The following is a 10545-nucleotide window of genomic DNA, read 5'->3' on the forward strand; positions in this document are numbered from 1 at the left end:
ATAAGATATTAGGCCCCTAGAAACTAGAAACTAGAAACTTTCTAGCAACTGGTGCTGACATGTAACACCAGCTTGTAGTGTTCCTACACAGTTAAAAACAACAGACTGGCTATAGACATTGGGTACATTTTCCATTCAATCAGACTAAACATAAGTTGTGTTACCACTGTAATACAGGGGAGGTTAATTAAATCTATGTTTCAGCTCTCGTTAAGTTCATTCCATTCCATGGCCCAACACACACGGTGCAACAGAGGTTAGGTGGTAATGTTCGTCAGGCTGACATTGCAGATATGAGCGTGTTATTGATTTGCATGTTTGCTCACAAGGGCAAAAAAAAAAAAAAAAAACCAAACCAAGAGCACTGCATCACCAGCTGAAGAGGCAGGGTAACGATAATGTGACGTATCCTCCTTTCACCTCTCGTTCAATGTCAAATGGGAGCGGTTCAGTGCATGACTGAGTCGATGATTTGAATCCTAAAAAGACTCGTAGGTGGTGTTCGAGCAGTGTGTACAAACAAACAAAGCACATACCTGAAATGTCACTCATGGAGCTACTTGAAATTAATCATCAGTAGAAAACTGACAATGGACTTTCCTACACAGTGTAAATCATTAATTATATTATTAGCTTCTGAATCATGATAAATAAAAAAAATCTGATGCAGAACTTAATCATTTTATCAGTTAAAGAAAACCCCTAAAATGTGAAATCTTCACCTTCAAATGATGACACATCAACCTGCTTGTTGGTGAGTTTGGCTGAATGCAGACATGCTGTGTGTACATGTTTTAAAACCCACCTTTACATGTTTCTCCCTCCTCTTCCCTCTTTTCCTAACCTCATTCTTCCCCCCACCCTCACCCAAATCCCCCTCCCTCAATCTTCTTTTTATGAGGATTAACTGTACTATTCTGCACCGTGGTGTAAATTCCAGGAATACAGTCACCGTTAATAATCTACTATCTGTGTGGGAAAAAGTCAATGTAACTCCAAGCTATAGAGCTTTTAGGTCCACCTGGTCAGACGTGGGTCGGGCAGTATTAATTAAACCTCTAAACAAATTTGGATTAGCCTGATGCAACTTTTCAAATTCAAACTTTTCAAATGTGTGGGGTTGATGATGGTGGACCATACAGTAACAAAGCAGCAATTATAGAAAATCACAAAGGCTGGAATCACACACTCTCATCCTGTTGTAATCATAACCTTTCACTTTTAATTACTATAATTGTGACTATCCCAGTGTGCTTTAACTCCCCTCCCTAGGTTAATCCATACCACAAATGATTTACATTCCAAGCCAGAAGGACACTAGTTTTTGAATCTTATCTGTAAAACTTATTAGGTTTTTTGGTAATTTGTGGGCTCTAACATTGACATACCACGTAAAGAAGCAGATATGTTAGCTTCATTATACCTCTGTCTAGTTTGGACTTGACTTTGTGATAAAAGCTAGTTTAAAAAGTGCTTTCATATTAGCTCTGCTCTGGTCTCCACCACGTCCACTGCCTAAAGCACCTACAATGGGCATGTGAGCATCAGAACTGGACAATGGGGCAGTAGAAGCTGGACTGATAAGTCACACTTTCGTCTACGTGGGTGGGTGCCTCGTTTACCTGGGAATGAGCTGGGCAGGAATGTTCTGGAAAAGCATGTCCACAGAGGCACCACCACACAATGTACAGGACTGAAAGGATCTGCTGCTAACATCTTGGTGTCAGATACCAGAGGACACCTTCACAAGGTCTTGTGGAGGGTCACAGCTATTTTGGTAGCACCAGGGGAACTACACAACATCAGGCCAGGGGTGTGTATTTGTAAAAAAAAAAAAAAACCCACAGATGACAGATGGCTGACACATCATCTAAAAACACTCAATCTGTACATACATATAAGTGTATTTCAACACAAGCTCTGGTCAGTATACCTTTGTGTAAAACTCATTCAGTCTTAATGAAGGCTAAATCAGCCACGCTCTCTCTGAATGACAGGTCAGCTCATGAATGTCACCACCACTGATCTGCCAAACAGCAAGAAGAACTGGATTTACAACGTAGAGGAAGTTATCTTGCTTGTGTGTGCCCGTGTGTCGTCGTGGTTGAGCTGGTGTTGTGCTTGACATGTGCCTGGTTCAACATTACATATGCTCGGGATGCTGGCTGGAGGCTTGAGGCACCTCTGAGAGCAGCATCCTGCATCAGACACAGTCTCATACATGCAGAGGCACATCCAAACACAATTAAATACACATTCACTCAACGGCAACACATAAAACAGATGACATTACAGTAAAGGTTTCTAATAAACAGAGCGTAATAACCTCTTAGTGCAAGCTCATACCCACCCCCACTCCTGTTCAGCCTCTGGGGAAGTAAATTGTGAACAACTCACCATTAAAAAAACGACAAGCAAAAAATTGCTTCCTTTTTTTTTTCTGCATAGACTACACCAAGTTGAATTCCATTTCTGTTCTGTTAGACAGTACAAGGAGGACTGGGGGGGGGGGGGGGGTACACAGGGTTTCTGAGTGTCAGAGACCAGGCTGATTTATTTGGTGTGTCTTACTGGAAGGTTCTGCGTGACACCTAAACACTGGCAGAAAATCGTAACATGGTGAAAGAAACCACGTTCAGGTGTGAGGGGGCCAACCACAGCAGCCAAGGACACACACACATACAAACACAGGTTGGTCCTGATTCTAACATGGTATGAGCCTTCGGGACAACTCAGCAGATGATATATGTAAGAACAATGCGGCAGGTCACTGGTGTGCCAAAACAGCAAAGACATTCCTCAGAAGTAACACTTCTATTAGAGGCTCTGATTAGAAATATGGAGGACAGGGGGAGGGGGACAAAAAAAGCCATTATTTAAGTTGAAGCTCCCCAGCCTGCAGATCTAATGCTGCAGATGAGCTGGCCTGTGATCAAATCCAACCAAGGGTATATCTTCCATCAGCTCTGTGTTCTTCACCTACTGTGTTAGAAAATAAATCTGTTTTATTAGCAGGGAGGAGTGTGTTTGAGGGGTGAGAAACAGAACAAAAGATGTGACAGTGAACTTTCTGTATCTTCAGATAAAACATTTCCGCCCCTCAGCTCACTGCTCCAGTTGTTTTCTTCTCCCCCCTGAGGAAATTACACCTTTTCCAAGAAAGCACCGAATATTTGCTGTGTTTAAACGTTGAGCTCCAGCCCTAAGGTCTCACATGTCCATGAGAAACATACTAAACTTACATGTAGATACAGTATGTTGAGAGTCTGTTCCTCTATGCGTTCACATGAACAAGTGGCATTGACAGCCTGAATACAAAAGAGTGACATTGACAGAGATTTAGATGTGGCAGAAAGAGTTCAAATCCTTTACTTAAGAGGAAATAGTAAAAATACTGTTTCATGCATTCAAAGATTTACTGAAGTACTTATGCAGACACCACATGACCAGCTTTATAACACATACATGCTCACTATATCTCAAAAATATACAGAATAATAGTTAATAATAAATAATATAATAATAGTTAATAACAGTCAGCAGCAATCGACTGCAGCAATACTTTGTTACAACTATATATTATTCAACTAGATTGTGTCACCATAGTAGATAAATATGTACAATGTTCATTTTATGTCCACTAACCCTGTCTATGTGCCACCACCAAGTTAGGGCCAAGTTAATTTTGACCAGTGTATGTTTAAACAGCATCAGTCAATAATGAATCAACCTTGGCAATAATACAAAGCTTCACATTTAAGTGGTCTAAGCCATTTAAGGATAAGTGTATCACTTAAAAACTAGTTCCTCACATTAAACAGGACTGCTGACGAGACAAAAACTCATTATGTGTTGTTTGTCAGGGGATATTCTTATTGTACAATGTTGAGCTATGCTCTTTGGATGCATAACAGTCCAACAAACAAAATGTGGCCAGACTTTTAGTCCTACAATGTGTTGTCATTGATTATGGTTGCCAGTTTCTTTGTTTCCTCATTGTCTTCACTGTTGGTAGCTTCACCAATGCAACTTCACTTGTACTTCTGCACACTTCTTCTGTTGTATTGCAGTTGGCAAACAGCCTATATGTACATTATTGCCTTTTTTATCGTCTTTATCTTCTTCCTATTCATCTTAGTTGTAATAGTTAATTGTGACCATAAGGAAAAATATAGCCATCAGATGTTTTACACTTCTTGACATTGCACTTCCTTCAAATAAGAAATGACCTTCAGCTTTGCTTTTAGTACCAAAACTGTGGCGTTAACTACTAAAACTACTTCACTCATTTGTTTTACGCTTATTCAGTTTTTGGCTAAATTATTTATTATCAGGGTAAAATTACATTACTACCTGTCATGTTTTCTATGTAACTTATGTTAGGAAAAATGATGCTTGCAGTAAGAACACATGGTTTGTGCTTAAAGTTGGTCATTGCTTTTACATAACCCCTTGTTGTTGCAAGACTTCAATGTCAGTACCTGTGGCCATGTCAGCTTGTGCTGGAAAGCTTCCATGTTTAAACAAATAGTTCAGCTGTTCACTTAAAAAGCACACTGACAAGATTTTTTGCATCTGATCAGCTTCAAGCGATATTGGGCAATACAGTACCTCCCAACATGACTGTGCAGACCTAAGATGAGTGGCTAACAGTGCAAGCATAGGGGCGTATGTACAGATAAATATAGTTTCTGTCTCTTTTGTCTCTAAAGTTTACAGTAAAAAGATGAACTGACTCAGAAGTTTTCAAAGTCCTTCCTGCTTATAGCCCTCAGTGTGGAAAGACATGAAATTAGCAGGTTTAAAAATTATTCCAAATTCTACCTTATCGCATTCAGTGTGTAGACATGCCTTGACCTCCTAGATGGTAGCTGGGTGGAGGTTCAGGCACCTAATTCAAAATCTGTTTTAATGCCCTATGTGGCAACACTACTCAGTTTAGACAACACAGGTTAGCAGGAGCAGTATCAACAGTGTATCCAAGCAAGAGGAACTACATACATGTCAGTGTCACTAATAATCCAACACTGACAGGAGTCCATTATATTAATGTTTTGCTATACTTACTGTCCTGTACTTTTACTTTAACAAATGGCCTGAATAGTGCTTCCATAACTGCAATTGTCCTGTTATACTGTATATTTTTCTAAGTCATAGTTCTGATGCTTATTTTGAGAAGTCGTGTTTTTTTCCTGACCTTTGGGTGAACTTAACACCTCACCTCACTCGATGGCGTGCACTGCGACGTCACTGCAGGGTGTGATTACATCTGCACACTTAAAACTATCAACCCAACATCTTCAAGAATTACATGAGTTTCTATTATTTTTTCATGTGCCTCCAGACAGTACTGTATATCAGAAAAATGTGTGGCAGCGAGTGAACAGGGACAATATTAAACCTCTTGGATGTAAAAAACAATATGAAGGGATTTTGCTGTAATTCAGTTGTCATTTAAAAAGGCTCAGCTGTGTTATTTTCATAAAAGAGGCAGTCATGACCAGGAGGACATATGTACGTTTTTGTCCAGGAGAGGTCAACAGACAGACTCAATATGGAAATCATAATATAACCAGCCATCTGATGATACTTTATTAAAACAAAAAAAGCATGAATCTGTATGACTGTAGTCCATCCATCCATCCATCCATCTTCTGTACCCGCTTTTCCTGTTCAGGGTCACGGGGATCCGCTGGAGCCTATCCCAGCTCTCTCTCGGGTGGAAGGCAGGGGTACACCCTAGACAGGTCACCAGTCTGTCGCAGGGCCACATATAGACACACAAAGACAGACAACCTCACACACTCACACTCACTCCTACGGGCAATTTTAGAGTCACCAATCAACCTGACATGCATGTTTTTGGACTGTGGGAGGAAACCGGAGTACCCGGAGTAAACCCACGCAAGCACAGGGAGAACATGCAAACTCCACACAGAAAGGCCGGGATGCGAACCCACGACCTTCTTGCTGTGAGGCAACAGTGCTAACCACTCAGCCACCATGCTGCCCTGACTGTAGTCAATAACAGTATTTTGATGTAGAGTTTGCCTGAGCATCTACTTTCTCTTCTCTTTTTACATCACATGTTTTAAGGGTTCCTGTTCTGGTGCTGGTGCTTTATCCCTCTCATAACCTGATATGCAATTTTCCTATATTACCAGTGTCTTTTCCCATACAGACATGTGTGTGATAGGTGGTGTCTGCAAACAGAAATGAACAGGAGCTGCCAGCAATGCCTCTATCCCCTCAGCAAAAAAAAAAAAAAAAAAAATGTCACCAACTATTGTTCTGCCTAATCTCCTTATTTCCCTTTTCATTGTCTGAATATATGGTGTAATGGAGCTTTCGGTCGAGCATTGTGAAGTGCTAAAGAAAGCAAATATCACATGGTCATAGTCACAGGTAAATATTTAACTTGAAACAGTGAATAAGCTGCTGCAGGATGTAAATAACAGACATCAGAGTTCAACTCCATTGCTTGTTTGTTGTACTGTAAAGATTATTAACTGGACAAGATTACGAAGAAGTTACATTCATGTTTTTCACACTAATGCAATATGAATGAGATGCAACATGCCATTAAAACACATATGAAGTATCAGATAGAACCCTGGGATTCATAATGCAGCTTGTTGGTGTCTCTTTGTTGGACGTTGTTCTCTAAAAGAAGCAACATGCCCTTGAACCTGAAACTGCTGTCTCATTCAAACCTTACATTTCTTGCAAACTTGCTTCAAGACTTCAAGACAAAAAACTTCCTAAAAGCTCCCTCCATTTTGATGCAAAGGTATAACCTGCATATAGCTTAAAGCTTTTACTGAGCATTTAAACCATGTACAGTAACCACAGTACAAACTGAATTGAATTAGTGTTTGTCCATTTACTTCCTGTGTAAATTCAGGCAAAGTTCTCTTAGTTTTTCAAGCGTTGACTTTTGCTTTTAGACAGTTTGTTAATAGCACAAGGTGCAGTTTCCATTCCACACGTTAATAATGACATGAGGTGGTCAGAGTGGTTGAAATGCTCAGCCAAAGTTAATCTTTCATTAAAATACCATTCGCTTAAATCTTAAATCTTATTCTGTAAATGAGGTTATGGATACAAAAAAAAAAAGCTAAACCCCATGAGCTGCTAAGTATTCGCAGTAGCCTATTTGTAGCTGGCAGCATGTCTGGGTTCAAACAGTGGCGCTCCATAAAGCTTGTCCACTGTGCAGAGTTTTTATTCTCATAAAATACAATTATCACATGAGCCATTACATTAAAAAACTAAATCCTCTCTATATGTGTTGCAATTGTTTCCATGTCTGCAGCAAAAGGTCAGACCCACTGAATTAACTGACCCACTGAATTAACTGACACATAACTAGTGTCACTAAACTCTTCCACCTCTATCTCCAACAAGGTTTTGATGTGATGTGTGTGTTTTTTTAGCAACATTGCCTAAAGCCTGGGTATATAATTTTGAATAGTTACAGCATTTTCCACAATGACAATTTCTGATGTAACATCAGTTCATCATGACACCATGATCATCATGAACTCCTTGGATATTGCAAAATAACATGTCATCATTGCATCATTTTTCTTCTTAAGGTTTTTGCATTTATTTTTAATGTATGTGCTGTGGGAGTAGGAGTTCGTGTCAGATCCTATTTATAGTCATGGTAAATCAACCTCTTGCTAAATATTGTAAGTTTCTTTCTATTTTTTTGGTCTAAACACATGTTGAATCAGACTTTTCAGACTATTTCCAAACATTGAAGCTGCTGTTGAACTACATGTAAAGAATTATATTACAAAAGAGCCAACATTTATATCACATTGTGCTTCAGGACATTATTAGAAAACTGTCTTACTGCAGATGACACTTGGCTTCTTGGCACCGCCTATTCCGGACATCGGGACCCTGTTTTCTTCCTCTTCACCTCCAACTGCAGACAGGAAGCCGTCTGAGTGCCAGCATTTCATTATGCTTCCTGTACTGAACAGGCGTTATCATACTGAGACAAACAGGAAATCAGTGGTCATCGTATACTGACAAGAAGGTGCTTCTAACAGCACAGCTATGTGAAAAATGCATGTCTAAAGTACATGGGGTTTGTTTTGGAGGAAGAAAATTTGGACACTTGGAATTGTAAGCCATGACAAAGATGACCTTATGTTCATCTCATGGCAACAGCTTTCCTTTGGAGACTGGAGAAAATAATTGGGGTGGGGTGTTGGGATGAACCATATATTTCACCTAATCTACACAGTGTAATTACTAGTTTTTAAATCCACCACTGGACTAATCTCAGAATAATATAACAGTACTAAGATCAATTCATCTCAGCAGAAAACACAAAAAAATGCATGAAAACACAGTTTGCCTACAGGCAGTAGTTATGTATGTCTGCTGCTGAACAGACTGATGTTAACAGACTGGCTTTTCATCAACGAGCCTCACTTATGGGCAAAGTTTCTCTAGTTGTGTGTGTTTATCCTCGTAACTGTCTCCATAACTAATCACAATGACCAACCACTACATGTCATGCTATCATTTATAATAGAAATAGAATTTGTATTTGTGCGATTGTATGGAAAGTCTCTAAATTGCATGAAACTGTTGGGTGAAGGGAGTTTGTGTTGTTCTAGTGTGACCTCTTTTTGCCTCTATTTCATTTTCCATTGTGATTTTGTCATTGTGAAAAAGCAGACTTCTCATATCCCAGAACGGAGTCAGCAGGTTCACAGGGCTGACTGAGGTCCATCCTGGGTGGAAAGTTTTTAGAAAGAGAGAGACCCTCCTCTGCCCTCCGGGGATCCTAAGGCTTATGTGATCCCCCATTTGTGTTCCTGTCATAAAGAATGCACACACTAAACCTCTTTCCCACCACTAAGAGGATTACTAAGGTAATGCTCGAGAATCAAGAGATGCTCTGGTACGAGACATTGGAAAGCTACATTTAATGACTCGTGCAGAAAGCTGTGGAGTTTGATTTTACCCTGGCACCTTGCAAAGATACCAGCTAGCATGCAGACAGCTTGTAATGCCTATGATTCTGGTCTTAAAATTGTTTTCCTTAACCAATACAACATGGTTGTGGAGTCCAAAATACATGAAACAAACTCCAATGATGGCTTTTGGATCCTAGGAGTTTTCCCACTGTGTTAGGAGGTTGTGTTTAGCTACCGAGTGTTTATATAGTGACCCTGATCCTGTCACCAGCCTCATGTCTGATCAGGATCAACCATGCCTCTGAGTAAATATGTGTGTGAGAGAAAGCGACATGACAAGGTTTTCAAAAAATAACTCACTTCCTCTTTGGCGACATGTTTTCTTTTCAGTCTGATGGACACTATAGCGTTCTTTGTGTCCTCAGTTTCTATGGCGGCTGCAGTGACGCACTGGATGCTCATGATAAAAGGACACAGACTTGTAAACACACTTACAAAAGGAATATATTTATATAATAAGAGACCATTCAGTAGTCCCATGGTAACATCTTCTGTACCTGAGTTAATCTTGCTTTTCCTGAATTCTGATAAAATTATGAATTATTATTATTAGATGCTTTAGTTTTCACTCTAGTAAAATCTCTCCTGCACAGGGAAAGAACAAAGTGCTAAGCCAAACACTGGGTTCTATTTTATCATAGCCTTCACCTGATTGACCCATGCATATCTTTCCATTCACTATTTGTTCACACCTATAGGGGCAGTGGAGAAAAACCCAATGACCTTTATTTTGCTAATAAAGCGTGGCCGATCGTGAGATTTCCTCCTCTGAGAAAAAAAAGCCGTCCATCTTTACTGTAATAAAGATCCTCCTTTTCCAAGAACATGCACAGTGGGGACGGGGTGAGTAAGGTTGTGGTGCAAGAAAATCCCTGGTCTAAAGTCAGGGAAAATGAAAAGTTAATAAGTATAGGCTGCGGTGGAGAGGGGCAGGTGGGGAGGTGGTGTTAGTGATCTGATCCTGACACAGGAGGGGGGATTGGTGGGAGACTGGCACAGCTGAGTATGATGTCCCGAGAGCTATTAATTTGGTCAGTGGGCAGTAGTCTTACACAATGAAGTAGATGACTGTGGAGAAGGTGATTAGCTCTGGGGTGACTGGGTGCAGGTCGAGATCAGGTCGTGCCCCCTGCCACAAATGACACAGGTGTGATGTATGTAAGTGCCCACCACATCCACAAGATGTTGGAAAGTTTAAAAATTGGGTTTTTAGAGCTAATGTTGGCTGACACTGGCTATTCAATAGCTTTCATTTAGAATCATGTTTCTAGCAACAGGACAGTGCTGTTGTGCTGAGCATGTTAGCAATCATTGCATAGACCCATGCCCCAGGTGCCTTTAGTTAAAATACATGGACGAGTCCAGACAGAAGCACAACACCGATTTGTTTTTTCACTGGACTTATTCTCTTTCACGTCACCAAACTCCATGTTAACCACACCTGAATGAGTAAACCATGTTGGAGGCAATAAAAGAGGAAAATCCAAGGTGTTGCCAACCGGTGCTGGGATTCCATGAGGATATGACGTGCAAATGGATATGG

Source organism: Mastacembelus armatus, chromosome 23 (genome assembly GCF_900324485.2).
Source record: "Mastacembelus armatus chromosome 23, fMasArm1.2, whole genome shotgun sequence".
Taxonomy (NCBI): Eukaryota; Metazoa; Chordata; class Actinopteri; order Synbranchiformes; family Mastacembelidae; genus Mastacembelus; species Mastacembelus armatus.